The sequence below is a fragment of the Lemur catta genome, chromosome 22 (genome assembly GCF_020740605.2).
Source record: "Lemur catta isolate mLemCat1 chromosome 22, mLemCat1.pri, whole genome shotgun sequence".
NCBI classification, from domain to species: domain Eukaryota; kingdom Metazoa; phylum Chordata; class Mammalia; order Primates; family Lemuridae; genus Lemur; species Lemur catta.
This window is the reverse complement of record NC_059149.1, coordinates 8,470,183-8,487,173: the sequence shown is the minus strand read 5'-3', so window position 1 is coordinate 8,487,173 and position 16,991 is coordinate 8,470,183. Positions and strand designations below refer to the sequence as shown.

Here is a 16,991-nt window from a genome sequence, read left to right as displayed (position 1 = left end):
AGTTTAGGCAGAGGGAAATTTTTCCAGCACGTCAAGAACGAAGCTGACGTTCCATTAAGAAAAAAACAAAACAAAACAAAAAACCGCAACATTGTAACGCCGGAGGGAAAGGAAAGGGAGGGAAACGCCGCCGCGGCAGACGGGGCTTCAACCCCAGCGGGGCGCCCGGTTCCCGCCCTGGTCCGCACCGACGCCAGGTTCCAGAACATTCTCCTCCCTCGGAGCCCGCGCGGGTCGGCGACCCCCTCCCCGCCGGCGCCGCCGCCTTCGGGCCGCGCAGCTCCGGGCGGCCGAGGGGACGTCGCCGCCGCAGGTGGTGCGCAGGCCCGCGCGGCGGGGACCGGCCCAGCAGGTAGGAGGCGGCGGAGGGACGTGTCCCCCGGAGCGGGCGGCGGCGGCGGCGGCGCGGGGTCCCCGCGGTGGGCGCGCCGGGCGGGGGACCGCGGGGCTGGCCGAGGTCAGGTTTCCTTCCCCGCTTTCCGAGTCCAGCTTCCTTCCCGCGTGTCTGGAAGCGCGTTTGGTTCGGTGGGGGTGTACCCGTGGCAGAATTCTGGGACGCGGACGGTGTGAAGCCCCTGATTTCTCTGCTTCTTGCTTTTTTCCTGAGTCCCTGAAATGTCAGAGCGCCCAGTGGGCTCAGGGAGGAATGACCAAGGGAAAGGTCTGGGAGAGGCATCTTCACCACGATGAACCAGGGCCCTGCTGTGTCCCAGAGCCTGGACCAGGTGTCCCTGTGGCCCAGCGTGCTCTGTCCTTCCCTGCCCCCCCCCCACCTCCTGCCCTGGGGACACAAGCCTTGAGTTGTTTCTCCAGCGTGGGGGGCGGGGCGCGGGCCCTTGAGCCCCAGCGTGGACAGAGCCCAGCTGCTGCCTGCAACTTTGTCCCTGGGGAGCTAACGGGCCGACCCAGAAGCCTGCTTGTGGCCCTGGGCTTTGTTAGGAACATGCTCCCAGCAGTTGGTGGCTGGAAGGCTGGCCTTGGCAATACACGTGCTGACATTGGACTGGCTCGTAGAACTCGGCGTGGCTTCTGTGCAAGGCGTCCTGGAAAGTTATGAAGCAGTCGCCAGTGAAGCATTACAAGTGCCCTTTCTCTGAACTCCCAGGGCTCCTAGTGTCTGTGCCACACAGTTTGTTCCTTTCCCACGTATTGCCTTGCGCTCTTCTGTGACAGGCTAGATAACTGAGGAAATACGTTGAACAAAGTAGTGATCACTAGTGATCACGTACACAAAACGTGATGTTGAGGCAGTGCACTTGCCACGTGCCAGGTGCCATTCCAAGGGTGGTAGATACTATCATCATCATTCCCGTTTTACAGATGAGGACACTGAGGCTAGAGACACAGCTAGTAAGTGGCAAAGGAGGGATCTGAAGAGAGGCAGCCTCGGTCTTCGGTCCATGCTGCTATGCTCTGGAACCTGAAAGACAGGTTTGAATTTTGGTTCTGGTGCTGTCTAACTGGGTGACTTGGAACAACTTAAATGCCCTCAGCCTCAGTTTCCTCATCTGTAAAATAGAATAATAATAACTCCAGCTCACAGAGGTGGTGTGAGAGGTAAGTTAACTTTAGAAGGTTATTTTACTGGAGCAGGTGCCGAAGGCGAGCATGCTCTTCCTGGTCACTAGCGTGTGCCGTAGAACTGTTGAGGGACCCCTTTCAGCTGAACAGCCTGAGAGTTCTGTAGGAGGTGGCAGTAGTGCTCTATTAGGATTTATACCTTCCACAGGGGACACTGGAGTCCCCTTGTCAGCCAGTGTAAGACTGTGGCTGCCTCCCTACCAGCCTGAGCTCCCTACAGGCAACGTTCACATCTTAGGTACGTTTGTTTCTGTTAGAAAATGTCTTGCAGACTGTGATGCAAGGACATCCTTGCTCTCCCGAAGGGTCGCAAGGTCCCCTTTGGGGAGGAGTTCAACATGGAGCCTGTGGATGCCCTGGGAGCTTCCTCTGCCCACTGCCAACAAAGTAGCTCCGTCCTTACCTGACTTTTGTGTTGAGGTTCCCCGTTGAAAGAGAAGTGTTAAAACATTTACAGAACTGCTGACCTGGAAGAAGCAGTGCTTTGCCCGGACTGAAAATGACTGCTTACGGAACAGAGTTGATGTTCAGAGGGATTTCTCGATTCCCCTGTCTAGGCCCTGCCCTCCCATCCGCCTCCTTTACTGATCACCTCCTGTCCCCGGGAGCCCGCTGGAGGTGGCGTGCCAGCCAGGCTCAGGGAGGGGGCTCTTCCGTGTCATCCCAGGCAGCCTACAGGGACTTAACAAAGGGCAGAGCCCCAGAGAGCTTATATTACAGCCTGGCCTCTCCCCGAGTCTTTTCTGAATGTGCTCTTCTCCACTGGGCTCACGGTTATGGACTATGCGGTCAATAATCATAATAGCTAATTATTGATCTTCCTTGATGATAACAGCTTACTTATTGAGCCAGGCGCTGTGCAGATGAGCTCTTGTCATCCTCACCGAAGCCCTGTAGAGTAGCTCTCAGTGTGATCCCCACTGTGCCAGGTGGAATCCAAAGGGAGGAGCATTAAGTGACTGGCCCGAGGGGACCCAGCCAGTTAGTGCTAAAGGAGGATTGGAGTCCCGTCCTCCTGCGTCTGAGCCACCACACTGCCTTGCATATTTTTGCAGCCCTATTTGACAGAGGTAAGAGGGATGTTGTTGTGAGTGCAGTTCTTTCCTGTTTCAGTGAACAATGCCCCCGGGGAATAGTCTGGGAGGAGCAGAGTCACAGGGCCAGGACAGAATGTTCTATGGAAGGAAGAGTGCTCCTGTGATTAAGTGGAGCTAGGATTCTTGTCCAAACTGCATCCCTGATAAACTTCGCTTCCTCTCTGAGAGGTCCTATGGTTTAACAGGAAAGAGCCGGGCTCTGTAGCCAAACTGCCTTGGTTCAAATCTCAGCTCTGCCACATATTGGCTAGGTCATCTTGGGCAAATGACAACCCTCTGTGCCTTAGCTTCCTGTGGAGAGGGGTGATATTAATAATATCAGTACCTATTTCACAAAGATTATTATGAAGATAAAATGACTTAATCCATATAAAGCATTTTGAACTGTGTTTGGCATATAGTAAGCACTCAACAAATATGTTACTGTGTGTTAAAGAGGTTGCTGAATTAACCTAAGGAAAAGCAGCTGGGAGGCAGCCTGGAAGTAAGAAATAGCTGGTGTTGGAGACTATGAAATGGACACAGCAAACGTAATGTCATTTCACTTTGAGCTGGGAGGGGGATTGGGCCTGGATCCCCAGGTAGGAAGGGCCCCAAGAGACAGCCAAGGACCTACAGGAAAGAGTTTAGATGTCCTCCCAGAGGTTAAAGAGGTAAAACTGAAAAAAACTAGTCATTGGTTGCCAAATTAGATGCTCAGATTAAATGGAGTAAGTCTAATTTATTTACCTTTGTAGTTACAGAAATTAGTTCCCCCTTTGACCTATTGTTGTAAAACACAAAAGAATCTTGCTTGGTTTTTTGTGGGTTTGTTTTTTTTTTTTTTTTTTTTTAGTAAATGGCATTGGCTGAACCACTTGTACTTTTGGAAGGATGACTTTAGGATTTTAAACTGAGATATAAAATTTAAGACCTAAATATAGCTGATAGAAAAAAAAGCACACAGCAAGGAGATCATGACTTACAAAAGAATGTTCTGGCTTTTTCAAAGAACAAATTTGTGAGCACAGCCTAAGTCTAGATTAAATGGATAATGATCTTGAAGCTAGCCTGCGTCAGTTTGCCAGCTTTTACTGGAAGTCCCAGTAGGTGAGAAATAAATCAATGACTGATGTCGACTGAGCACTTCCTACTAGCCAGGCATTGTGCTAAGTGTTTCCTGTGCCCCTTTCATTTGTTTAACCTTCAGGACTGCCTGCCAGGTGAGCACTGCCTGCCAGGTGAGCACTGTTATTATCCTGGCTTGCGAGTGAGGGCGGCAAGGTTCAGAGGAGGAAGTGAGGTGCACGCCAGCAGACAGCTGGTACATGCTGGAGTTGGGAGTATAATTTAGGACTATCTCATTGAGGTGTGGGGGCTCAGATTTGACATTATATTTCTAGTAAATCTAATCCTCCCTGACGTAAGCCATTTCTGTCTGATTGAAGAGTACTGCATGTGGAAGTTGATGGACGGAGCCATGACTCTTCCTGCGCCAGCGCAGCAGTGGTCAGAGTGCGACACGCTGGGGCACTTTGGGGAACAGGGGTAGGAAGATGCACAGAGCGTCTGGCGGGGGCTCGCGGTATAATCCGCTCGGCAAGGACACTGCCCCAGGCAGCTCCAGGTGTGGGTGCAGTCCTGCAACAAGTTGTCTTCTTGGCTCTTCTCCGTGCACTCCCACAGGCCCCCCTGGGAGGGATTCCTCCCTCCCTTTCTGCAAGGACCTCAGTCACTCCCTGACCAGACAGAGGAGGCCTCTGCTGTGGACGCCCACCCAGCCCCGCTCTGCGTCTAGTACCCTCAGCATCTCATATCCAAAATTGATCCTCTCTTTTTTTTTTTTTTTTTGTCATCAGAAGCCCCTTTGACCGGTGCTCAGCTTTCGGCAAACCGTCTGAAAGTGATTAATAAATCCATGCACTGGTGCAGCTCTGCCGGGAGACTTTTAGGCTCCTCGGTGACAGTGAGCAGGAGATGCACGTGGAGCAGGTGGGCTCCGAGGCAGCCTCCCACCGCACTCCGCGGTGGTTACCCGCTCGTGGCTGGAAAGGCAGGGTCCCTTCGGAGGGTCCAAGCGTCCAGAGCACAAGCTTTTTGTGTGCTGTTGATGGAGATGCTGCTGCCCTGAATTTTCGGAACATTCATAGCATCAACCCAACAGGGACAGCTCCAGGCAACAGTGTGAAGTGTGAGATGTCATTTCTCAGTGCCCAGAGTCTCCCTGTTTGTCCTTTACTCTTCCCTAGCAGCCACTCTCCGCCCGCTGCTCAGCCTTCCCGCATTCCAGTCCCCCTCCTCCCTGGTCTCTGCGAGGCCTTCAGGCCCTTCGCTCACTGGACAGTGTGAAAGTGCACATCGCCCAAGTGTGGGCGTGCTTATAACAAGAATCAAATTGTTTTGCTGGAAACGGGATGACAATGGACTTTGGGAGTTAGTTAGCAGTTTGGGGAGGGTTTTAAGGATTTTGGAACGTAGGTCCTCCTTAGCCCTACTGCCCCCATCACACACTGCAAACCCGAGGTCATCTGGGGCCCGGCAGTCATTACACAGGGTCCTAGTTTGATAACTGGGGGGTGGGTGTTTGAGGGAAGGGAGAAAAGTCTGTTGCGTGTCCCCTTATCCCAGGCCACCCAAGACATGTGAGGGTGGGGGGGAGGGGCCTCTCCACCTTCTGCACTTCCAGCTCTGGAGAAGCAGTGAAGATACTGTCTTCTTAGCCTCACCCTCTGTTTTTAAAAGGAGGCTCCAAAGAGATATTAGCAGATTGGAGCGTTGAAAAAGCAGACATGGTACAGAACAAAACTCACCAAGAGGGCAAGGAAGGGCTCCGTTATTGTTCAACATGGGACTCTCGTGGACCCTTGGAACTTTCCGTAGTCTGACTTTCTGGCTAATTATTACCACCTGGAGTGGTTGCTGGCAGCCGAGGCTTTGCCCGGCCTGCCGGGCCTGCCAGCCCTCGGGCTGCCCCAGCTGCGGCCAGCTGCTGACGCACCCTGGAATTTTCTCCAGGGAACAGGCAGGTGTGTCCAGTGACTGCGTCCTCGCCTCTGGAGGTCGGCCCCCCAGAGCCGGGTCTGGGTTTCCCAGTGTCACGGTTCCCCTTCCAGCACCGCTGTGCTGTGCCTGCTCCTGTCCTCAGAGCGGCTCCCCGGCCAAAGGCGCTGCACACCTGGACAGACGCAGAGACGCGTCTGGTAGAAGGAGGCCCGGATACGTGTCCTTCAGTAGATGAACAGCCGTCGGGCCTTGAGGCAGGCACCAGCCTAGCCTGGGAAGGCACTGAGTCTGCTGCTAGAGTCACGAGCATAGAGCTGAGAGGATCTTACTCTCTATTGGAAACCTTTCGTTTTACAGCTTTGGAAAATGAGGCCCAGAGAGGTGGCGAGTGGCCCAAGGCCGCAGAGCCAGGGGCCAGGGGCCTCTCTGTTTCAGAAAACCAAGCTGGTACGTGTGGAGAGTCTTGAGAAGGAATTAGTTATGTGGGTGCTGGGCATTGCCATTTGCCCTCATAAATCCGCTCTCCGCCATTCTCCACTCCTGTGTGCCCAGGAGGCTGGCTGGGACGGCTCCCTTACGTCTGGCTTCCGGTTAGATCCAGCTAGTGCAGGGCACGTGCGGAGAGAAGTCGGAGGGAGGGAAGTGCACTGGGAAGGGTTGACTCCGCTTGCTCCTTTCCTGCCGCTGCCATGGCTGGCTGCGTCCTCTGACTCAAGGCTACAACTGGTGTTTGCAGCCTGACCGTCCAGGCCTGGGACAGTGACAGCATCTCCCCCTCTGGCCCCACCCTGCAGCCCTGGGCTACCGCACTGTCTCTTGCTGTCTCCCAGATCCTACGCAGACCTTTGTAAACAGTCGCTTTATTAAACTCTCAAATTGCAGAGTGTTACCTGCCAGCATCCTGGCGATACACGTGGATGGTTTTGTTTACTATCGGAGGAGAAAAATCTGTATGAAAGGAAAAGGTACCTGAATTTTAGGAAGTGTATGTGGTGGTTTCCTGTGGCTGCTGTAACAAATGACCACAAACTTGGTGGCCTAAAACAACAGAAATTTATTCTCTGACAGTTCTGGAGGCCAGAAGTCCAGAGTCAGTATCCTTGGACTTGACAGGTATCAGCAGTGCTGTGCTCCCTCAGAGGCTCTAGGGGACAGTCGGGTCCTCACCTCTTTCAGCTTCCGGTGGCTTCCTTGACTTGTGGCCACATCACTTCAGTGTTTACCTTCTTAGTCACATTGCCCTCTCTTCTTTGTGTGAGGTCTCCTCTGCCTCCCTTTATAACGATGCTGAGGATTGTATTTAAAGTCCACCCCGATAATCCAGGATAATCTCACCATCTCAAAAATCCTTAACTGAACCATGTTAACAATTAAGGTAACAAATAGGACAGCGTTGTTCCAAATAAGGTGAGATTTACAGGTTCCAGGAATTAGGACCCAGTCTTTGAGGCCATTTTTCAGCCTACTGCAAAGTGTGACAGAGGCTCTGGAGAATTCCTTCAGGACAATTCTTCTGGCACACATTTGTGGACACCCTTATGCTTGACAAAAGTGTTGACCGGTCTTTGGGGGGTGCACATTCTTGAAGGTGCCTTTTAGCCTGTAGACTGTAATTCTCCTGTTTTGGGGGCTGGCAGCGGGATGTCACTGTGAGAGTCCCATTCTGGAGCCAGCTGATTCTCACCAGGTGGAGCACTGAGGGGAACAGAATGATGGGCTGGGATGGGGACACGAAAACTGTGAAAGGGCCCAGCCTAGAGACTTTTTGGGTGTGGCAGTCATTTGACACAAAAGGCTGAATCCTAGACCATAAAAGCTGGAAGACCCTCAAGAAATTACCTAGCTCTGGGGCCACCTTGTACAGATGAGGAAACTGACTCCTGGAGAGGGGATTTCGTTCTCACAGCTGGTTAGTGACAAGCCCAGGACTGAAATGGAAGTCGAGGCACTCAATCTAAGGGTGGAATAGCTACATAGATCATTTGGAATTCCTTCAAGGGAGATTTGTCTCTCCTCTTCATTTATTTACTTGTTTAACCATTTACTTATATTAGTAAAGACTTGTATATATTTATTTTATACTTTGAGTTATAATATAATAATACTTTATTAATTTTATTGCTCAGATTGTTGTAGCTTTGGCCATTGAGAACTCTTTGAGTATCCCTTTGCTATACCCCCATCATTGTGGGTTTTGATGTTGTGTTTGTTTTTTGAATACTGTTTTTTTTGAGACAGGATCTTGCTCTGTCGCCTGGGCTAGAGTGCAATGGCATCATCATAGCTCACAGCATCCTCAGACTCCTGGGCTCAAATGATGCTCCTGTCTCAGCCTCCTGAGTAGCTGGGACTATAGGCATGTGCCACCATACCTGGCTGATTTTTCTGTTTTTTGTAGAGATGGGGTCTCGCTATGTTGCCCAGGCTGGTCTCAAACTCCTGGCCTCAAGCAATCCTCCTGCCTCGGCCTCCCAAAGTGCTGGGATTATAGGCATGAGCCACTGCACCTTTTTTTTTTTTTTACCTTCTGGCACTACAAGATGCTCAAGGCTCATCTCATATGTTTTCTGCCCCAGTCCTAGAATCAGCTATTTCTCCAAGTAGCCCTGGTTCCTTTGATTGGAGCCCAGTATTAAAAACCAAGGTCTGGATGCCAGGTGTGCTTGTTGGTACTGGATGTCCTTGCTTCTAGGCCCTCCCAGTTGATGGAGCAAGGAGATATATGAGTGTGCACTAGCCTGTGTACATACACACATTCGTAAGTATTTCTGTGTGTAACCCTCTGTACCTATTAATATATTAAGCTAAACATGAATTCATACTGATGTCTCCAACTCTAACCCGTGACTACAAGGATCAGTCTAGACCTCCCCTTGCTTATTTGTACCTTCTCCAACAGTGAGAAACATGGCTCCTCCACCTGCCATTGTTTTAGTTGTTCAATTGCAACGTACGTGTATAATGGTATTAGAATTGTTAACATGCGCCCCCATGGGAAACACCTTTATCAGGTAGATTACAGTGCTTATGTACAGTTCCTTTTGGCTTTCACCTCAACAGACTCCACTCATTTCCAAAGTTATTAGGTCGGCATCTTTCTCCCTACACTGTCTTCAGTGAGGTGATTTCGTACATTTGTGATACGGTTAGATTATTTTGTCTAGTCTGCATTCCACCCGGGGATCCCCTGACCTCCTAAATGATTTTTCTTTAATTTGCATACAACTGTGCTATAAAGTTCTATGGGTTTTGACAAATGCATAGTGTCATGATTCCACCATTATTGTATCATATAGAACAGTTTCATGCCCTAAAACGTCCCCAGTGCTTCCCTGGCTTCTTGAGGAGCAACACCTGGGGAAGGAAAAGGAGCGAAAGCAAGATTGGGCAGGAGGAGCTTCAGGCTGTGGTGCAGGCCTGACACAGTCTCAGCCAGCCTCGTGGGGAGCTCCAAACCCAATTGCCCCTTCCGGGAGTGCCCTGTTGGGCAACAATGGCCAGGGCTTTATACTGCTGCCTTGCTCAGCCATTGTCTGGGGACGGCCAGAGAAGACATTGCAGGAGCTGAGACAGACCATGAAGGCACTAACAGCTGGAGGTTATCAGCTAACCACATTCCTTGAAGCCTCCTTGCTAAATCCTTTCCTGCAGAGGGATCTGAGTGCTGCAACTCTGGGTGTGCCAGAACTATCTTTGGAAATTCCAGGCAGAGGTTGGCTGACCACTGGTCAGGAGTCTTGAGCAGAGGATCCACCAGTGGGTGGGATTTGGGGCCAGATGATCTCATTGGCTCCTTTCAGCTCTTGGGTCCTGTGACCGCCCTGATCCTGCTGTGGTCCAGGTAACCCAGGAGTTCCATTGCTCACACTCAGCCCACCTTGCTCAGACCTCTGCTTCCCTCTTGCACTGACTCTCTTACGCCCTGCTATGTCAGAACACCTCCTTTCCCCAGGGACCATTTATAGAGGGGCAGAGGAGCCAGAAGACAGGGTCTGCGGGTCTCACTTCTGCTGTTCACACCCTTTTAGATCCCAAATGCTCAAAAAAAAAAAAAAAAAATGGTTACAGCACCCATAGCAATATGGATCAAGGAGGTTTTTTTTTTTTTTTTTTGAGACAGAGTCTCACTTTGTTGCCTGGGTTAGAGTGAGTGCCGTGGCGTCAGCCTAGCTCACAGCAACCTCAAACTCCTGGGCTTAAGCGATCCTCCTGCCTCAGCCTCCCGAGTAGCTGGGACTACAGGCATGTGCCACCATGCCCGGCTAATTTTTCTGTATATATTTTTAGTTGGCCAGATAATTTCTTTTTATTTTTAGTAGAGACGGGGTCTTGTTCTTGCTCAGGCTGGTCTTGAACTCCTGACCTCGAGCGATCCTCCTGCCTCGGCCTCCCAGAGGGCCAGGATTACAGGCGTGAGTCACCACGCCTGGCCTGGATCAAGGAGTTGAATATAGATATTAATAAAAAGTTTAATGCTACAGGCAAGAAAATGGAACTTTCAAAGTTAAGACTACACAAGCCGAATCCTTGTCTGAAGTGTCCCCTCCCTGGAACATGGAAAAAGCAAAACAGTGGCACTCCCTACTGATCCGTGCACATACCACACCTGGCAAGATACGATGTTTTTATTTTCTTCCTTCCTAACCCCCTTGCTCGTGGTTTCCACCGGCAGGTGCAGAGCCATTCCATCGCAGTTCTGGTCTTTCCCTGCAGGAAAATAGAAAACTTTCAGGCTTCCTGAAGAAAGCATGGCTCTGTTGTTTTGTTCTACCTGTGCTTATTCTGCCTTTTATTCAATATACTTGAGGTTAAAAGCCTGCTTTTATTGTTTGTTTTGTGGGTTTTTTGGCAACTTGGCAGCTATTTCTGGCTCACGAGTGTCCTAAAGTAAATAATTAAGGTCTCTATGTGGCCTCTAAGGACAGTCTTAACTTGTAAGCCAAAAGAATTTATTTTACTTTGTCTCTGTAGAGATTTCCTTTAAATGTTTGCTGCTGCTTTGCAGCGTTTTCAGGCTTCATAGACCCTGTTTGCCCGGCTGGGGAACAGTAGCATTTTTTTATATTCATGATGCTGTTTTATACAATGAACCGTGCATACTGATTTTAATTCCAAAGGCTCACAAATTAAAGAGCTTCCTTGAACCCAGGCCCTCGGATTCTTGACAGCTTTCTGTTTTTTCTGTCCTCTGTCTGTTCTTGGTGGAATGACCAAAACCAGAACCTGGTGGGCGGTGAGTGGAAAGAAAGCACTGGTGGATGGGATTGTCCCCACCCTGCCACTCCCAGGACCGGTCGATGGTGTCAGAATCGTGTTTAAATACCCAAAGGTTGTTCCAGGTCACTACTCGGAAGCTGGATGAGACCCAAAAAGGTAGTGAGAGTTCAGGAGGGCACTTGTGAGTCACTAAGTCCAGGATGTATGAATTCTGGGCAGGTTCTGTCTTTCAAAACAATGACAGGGCACAAAAAATAGCCTGCTTTAAAAAAAAAAATTCAATAAAACGCTCATAAAGGGCACACTGCCCCTGAACCATTATGTAAGAATAGAAATGACAAGTAAATGAAATACAAAACAAAAGAAGCTTAAAAAAAACAAGTGCTTTCATTCCTCCTGCTGCAATTGCAGACTGAAATGTGCATTTGGCAGCTGTTTCCGCAGCAGGAGAGCAAGGTCACTGGTCTGAAGCACTAGCCTCGTCTGGAAACTGCCTACTTATAGGTGACAGTTGCATCACCTTGCAATGGGAACAAAGACAGTGTTTTTTTTTTTTTTTGGCCAGAATTTGGCTTTGCTAGCACAAGACATTAGAGAGTAGTCGCACATACAGTGGCTGGCGGAATTATAGAGGAATTTCTGGGAATAAGCTTTAGGCGAAAGGCATTTGGCTGGAAACTGGCACTGCAGACCTACCTGGCAAGTGAGCATGTGACTTTCACCTGACTTAATTCTCCTCCAGTCCCACGGGTTCCAAGGCCGGAGAGAAGGCCCTGGACTTGGTTGCTGGCGTGTTCAGAGTACAAATGCAAAGACAATCCTCTCTTTGATAACTGGGGTGGATTTTAAAGTAAAAAGTTTTATTTTCTAGTGAAAATAACAGATGCATAATCTTTGTATTTGCATTAAGTGCGAATGAAGGAAATAATGATGCAGGAAAGAACAAAGGACGGGGTGGTGGCGGAGAACTCTGAGTCCAGTCCCGGCTGAGCTGCTGTCTCTGTAACCTCGGGCAGGTCTCTACGTCTGCCGTGTCAGGGCCTGTGCTTCCTTATCTTCACATGAGAAGGCGGAACCAGATGGCCTCTCAGGGCCTTTCCAGCTCTATTCTATGAATCAGTTTCTTATTTTTGACCTTTGTTATGTTTAGGCGGTGCCAAAACAATAATGTGAGATGGGGTGAGGGTGTGGGTTTATGGGAGCGTCATCTGGTGGCTGGTAGCACGACTCAGGAAACTCTCACCTCATCCAACATTTTTGCAAAGGTGAATTCAGAGTAAGACAGACACTCAAACAGGCATTCAGTACATGTTTGTCGAATGAATGAATGAACAAATGCACGAATAACTCAGGACAGCCTTGAGGGGGAAGAGAATGGAAACATTCTGCCAGAGGGAATGTATTTGGAATAGGGGTAGATTTGCTTGGCAGTAATGGCGGGGTGGGGGCTGGGGACGGTTTTATGGACAGTTCCAGCTGGAGCTGACCTTTAGGCCTGGGAAGTGTCAGGGTCAGGACTGCTTACACAGCACCCCGTATTTATGGAGTAGGGTGGGGCGACCGCTGGTGAGGCTGCCAAGTCATACAGCCCTTCCAGGTGTAGGTGGTTTGACTGCAAGATAATGGAACTCTTTTTCTCCCCAGTGTAATGGTCAGAGTATTGATTAGGATTTGATCTGGCTGAGTCTTATAGAAACTCAAAATAACAGTGGCTAAATGATACATAAGGTTTTTTTTGTTTCTTTTTCTTTCTTTCTTTTTTTTTTTTTTTTGAGACAGAGTGTTACTCTGTTGCCCAGGCTAGAGTGCAGTGACATCATCACAGCTCACTCCAACCTCAATCTCCTGGACCCAAGCAATCCTCCTGCCTCAGCCTCTCGAGTAGCTGGGATTACAGGCTCTCGCCACCATGTCCAGCTAATTTTTCTAGTTTTTGTGTAGAGACGAGGTCTCAGTATGTTGCTCAGGCTGGTCTTGAACCATGGGCCTAAAGTAATCCTCCCACCTTAGCCTCCCAGGGTGGTAGGATTATAGGTATAAGCCACTGTGCCCAGCCTAAATGATATATAAATTTATTTTTCCCCTACATAAAAGAAATCTGTAGGTGAGCAGTCCAGGGTAGGTTCAGAGGCTCCATGGTGTCAGGGATTCAGGCTCCTTTAACCTCAGCACATGGCTTCCACCTCAGGATTACTTTACAGCTACCTGCATTCAGCTGTCCATCAGCATGTTAGCCAGCAGGGGGGAAAAGGACCAAAAAAGGCCTCACCTCCCCATTTCCCATTAATGATACTTCCTGGAAGTCGAACTGCACACTTTATTTTCACCCCATTGACTAAAACTTGGTTACGTGGCCACCCCTGGGTGTCATGGGGACTGGGAAATGCAGCTTTTATTCGCAGCAGCCACATGCCTCGCTAAAAACCTGGGTTGTTTCTTGCTTGTTTGTTTGTTTGTTTTACTGAGAGAGAGAGAGAACAGATATTAGGGAATATTGGCCTCTGTTACCTTGAGATTACAAACATGCCCAGCTGTGCAGTGATGCTCCAGTTTCTCAACTGCTTTGGCCCTTATCCCTTAAAATTGTCCTCAGGGCCCATAGCAAAATATTTTCTGTGTTCTTTGATTTTTAAAAACAGTCCAAAGTCACACAGGACGACTGTGATGAGCAAGGTGGGTGATAAAGCTGGATTTTACCATTTCATAAGAACTACAGGTGGGCTTCTGCTTCTGGGTGTTATAGATTGTTCTAGTGATGATGACCATTCCTGCAAAAAGTATCGCTTAACATGGGGACATAACACACGAAGCAGCCACCTGAAGTTACTGAAGAGGGAATGGGAACAGACAGCCTCTGGTGGCGTGTGTCAGCTTGGGCAACGGGAGATGGGAAGCCTCGTAAGCCGGTCCTCCCCCTCCTGGGCTCCTAGCCTGGGGCTATGTGTGGGCCCCACGCTGGCTCCGTGTCTTGAGGGATGAAAGAGCCAGAGCCAGGGAATCTCGGATGCTGAAAAGAATGAGGGGATCAAGAGAGGAGAGAATCAGAGAGGGGATCCCCAAGCCCAACCTCTGATCAGCTCCTGAACCACATCTGCACAAAATACACTCAGAGCAGCTCAGCTAAAGACAAAAGATCTGCACTCAGGCTGGAGGGGCAACCCAAGAAACAGTTTGCCGTTCAAGCCCGACCAGAAAATTGTCTGCTAAAACAAAGGAAAAACAACATTCATCAGAGAAAACTGAGTCTGAAATCTCTCCAACTTAGCATTCATGATATCCAAGATTCAAACCAAAATTACCTAACATGTCAAGAACAAAGAAAATGGGATATGATCTTAAGAGAAAAGTCAATCAAATCGACCTGGAGATGAACAAGAATTTAAAAGGCAAGGGTTTTAAAGTGTTTTTGTAGTTTTAAAGGACTTTATAGCTATTTTCAATGAAATTTTTAAAAATTAAGATAAAAAGTTTGTTTTTGATGAATCAAAATCTCAGCAGAGAAATGAGAAGTTTCAGCAGAGAACAGATATAATGAAGAACCCAATGGAAATCCAGTTTTTTCGTTGCTATCTTTCTGCCTTCAAAATTTATGCCAGCTTGACTTCCATGTGCCTTGGAGTGGAGTTCATGTTTATTCTACTTAGTGTTTATCTAATATCTTGTATCTGCAAATTTCTGATTTTTATTACATTTGGAAAGTGTTTGGTTATTTTTTTAAATATTTTTTCTACTCCATTTTCTTCTCTCCTTCTGAGATTCCAATTACATGTATGTTTGTTTGATATCATCTAACTAGTCCCTGAGTTTTTGTTCATTTTATTTTGAATCTTTTTCCTTTCTGGTATTAATTATGAGTAATTTTGATAGATCTATCTTAAAGTTTACTTACAGTTTCCTTTAACATATCCATTTACCTGTTAACTCCATCTGATGAATTTTCTATTTAAGAAATTGTACTTTTAAGCTGTAAGAATTTACATGAAGAAGTACATATCAACTGTAAATGGGCTGTGATGTATTTGGTAATTGTAGATCAATCACTAAACATAATGCAAAGACTAGCTAAAAAGCATCAGGAAATTTAAGTAGAATAATTTTTTAAATATTAAGGAATTTTTAAAAGGTGAGAAATGAGATATGGAGAAACAGATGTCAGAGGAGACAACTGAAAACAAAATAAAACAAAAATGATAGACCCATACCCAACTACATCAATAATTACATTAAATGTTAATGAACTAAACAATCTAATTAAAACACTAAGATAGATGACTGGTTTTAAATAGATACAAAAACAAATATAACACCTCACCAAAGAAGATATACAGATGCCAAATAAACTTATGAAAAGATGTTTAACATTTTATGCTATTAGGGAATTACAAATTAAAACAACAGTGAGAGAACACTACATACCTAATAGGATGGCTGAAATTCAAAACACTAACAACATCAAATGCTGGCAAGGATGGAGAGCAACAGGAACTCTCATTCATTGCTGCTGGGAATGCAAAATGGTCCAGCCACTTGGGAAGACAGTTTTGACAGTTCTTGCAAAAGTAAACATACTCTTATCATAAAATCCAGCAATCTCACTCCTTGGTATTTACACAGAAGAGCTAAAAATTTATGTCCACGCAATAACTGCACATGACTATTTGTAGCAGCTTTATTCATAATTGCCAAAACTTGGAAGCAACCAAGATGGCCTTCGGTAGGCAAATGGTTAAACTGTGATACACCCAGACAATGGAATATTATTCATTGCTAAAAAGAAATGAGCTGTCAAGCCATGAAAAGACATGGATAAAGCTTAAGTGCATATTACTAAGTGAAAAATGCCAATCTGAAAGGGCTATATACTCTATGATTCCAACTATGTGATATTCCGGAAAAGGCAAAACTATGGAGACAATAAAAAGATCAGTGGTTGCCAGGAGTTAGTGGAAAGGCCATGAATAGGTAGAGCACAGAGGATTTTTAGAACAGTGAAACTGTTCTCTAAGATACAAATAATATAATGGTGGAAACATGTCATTATAAATTTGTGAAAACTCACAGAATGTACAATACGAAGAGCAAACCCTAATGTAAATCATGGACTTTGGGTGATAAGGATACCTCAGTGCAGGTTCATTGATTGTAACAGAGGTACACTGTGGTGTGGGATGTTCACGTGGGGAGGCTGTGTGAGTGTCGGAGGTAGGGGGGTATTTGGGAACTCTCTGTATTTTCATCTCAATTTAGCTATGAACCTACAACTCCTCTAAAAAATAAAGTCTATTTAAAATAAGAAATATAAACCTCTTCCAAGACATACTTTGAATATACAGGCAGAAGGAAATCAAATATAGATGGATAGAAAAAGATAAATCATGTAAATAGTAAGCGCAAGGAGGCTGGAATGGCTATATTAGTATCAAATTAGAATAGATTTCTAAACAAAATGTATTACCAAAGATAATACAATCATAATTAGAAATTTTAATGTCTCTCAGAATCTCTCAGAAGTCAATAGAACAGCTAAAAGAAAATCAGCAAAGGCTGGGCGTGGTGGCTCACACCTATAATCCTAGCACTCTGGGAGGCTGAGGTGGGTGGATTGTTTGAGCTCAGGAGTTCAAGACCAGCCTGAGCAAGAGCAATACCCCATCTCTATTAAATATAGAAAGAAATTATCTGGACAACTAAAAAAATATATATATTAAAAAAAAATCAGTCGGGCATAGTGGCACATGCCAGTAGTCCCAGCTACTCAGGAGGCTGAGGCAGGAGGATCGCTTGAGCCCAGCAGTTTGAGGTTGCTGTGAGCTAGGCTGACACCACAGCACTCTAGCCCCAGCAACAGAGCGAGACTCTGTCTCAAAAAAAAAAAAAAAAGAAAAAGAAAATCAGCAAAAGCAGGAAATCTGAACAACACTATCAATCACCTTGACCTAATTGATATTTATAGAACACTTCACTTGACAGCAGTAAAATGCACGTTATTTTCAAGTCCACATGGTATGTTTACCAGGATAGACCATATTCTCGACCATAAAAAAGTTTTAATAAATTTTAAAAGGTTGAAATCAAATAATTTTCTGACCACAGTGAAATTAAATTAGAAACTAA

The 16,991-nt window shown here is 47.0% G+C and overlaps 1 protein-coding gene across 1 annotated transcript in view; it reads left to right on the top strand.

Moving 5' to 3' along the window:
* The first annotated feature begins 266 nt into the window (after window positions 1-266).
* Window positions 267-16,991, top strand: part of TACC1 (transforming acidic coiled-coil containing protein 1) — a 103,318-nt gene continuing 86,593 nt past the window's right edge. Inside the window, exon 1 of the mRNA XM_045535845.1 lies at window positions 267-352. The gene's annotated coding sequence lies outside the window, so the exon portion shown is untranslated. The remainder of the gene's footprint in view (window positions 353-16,991) is intronic.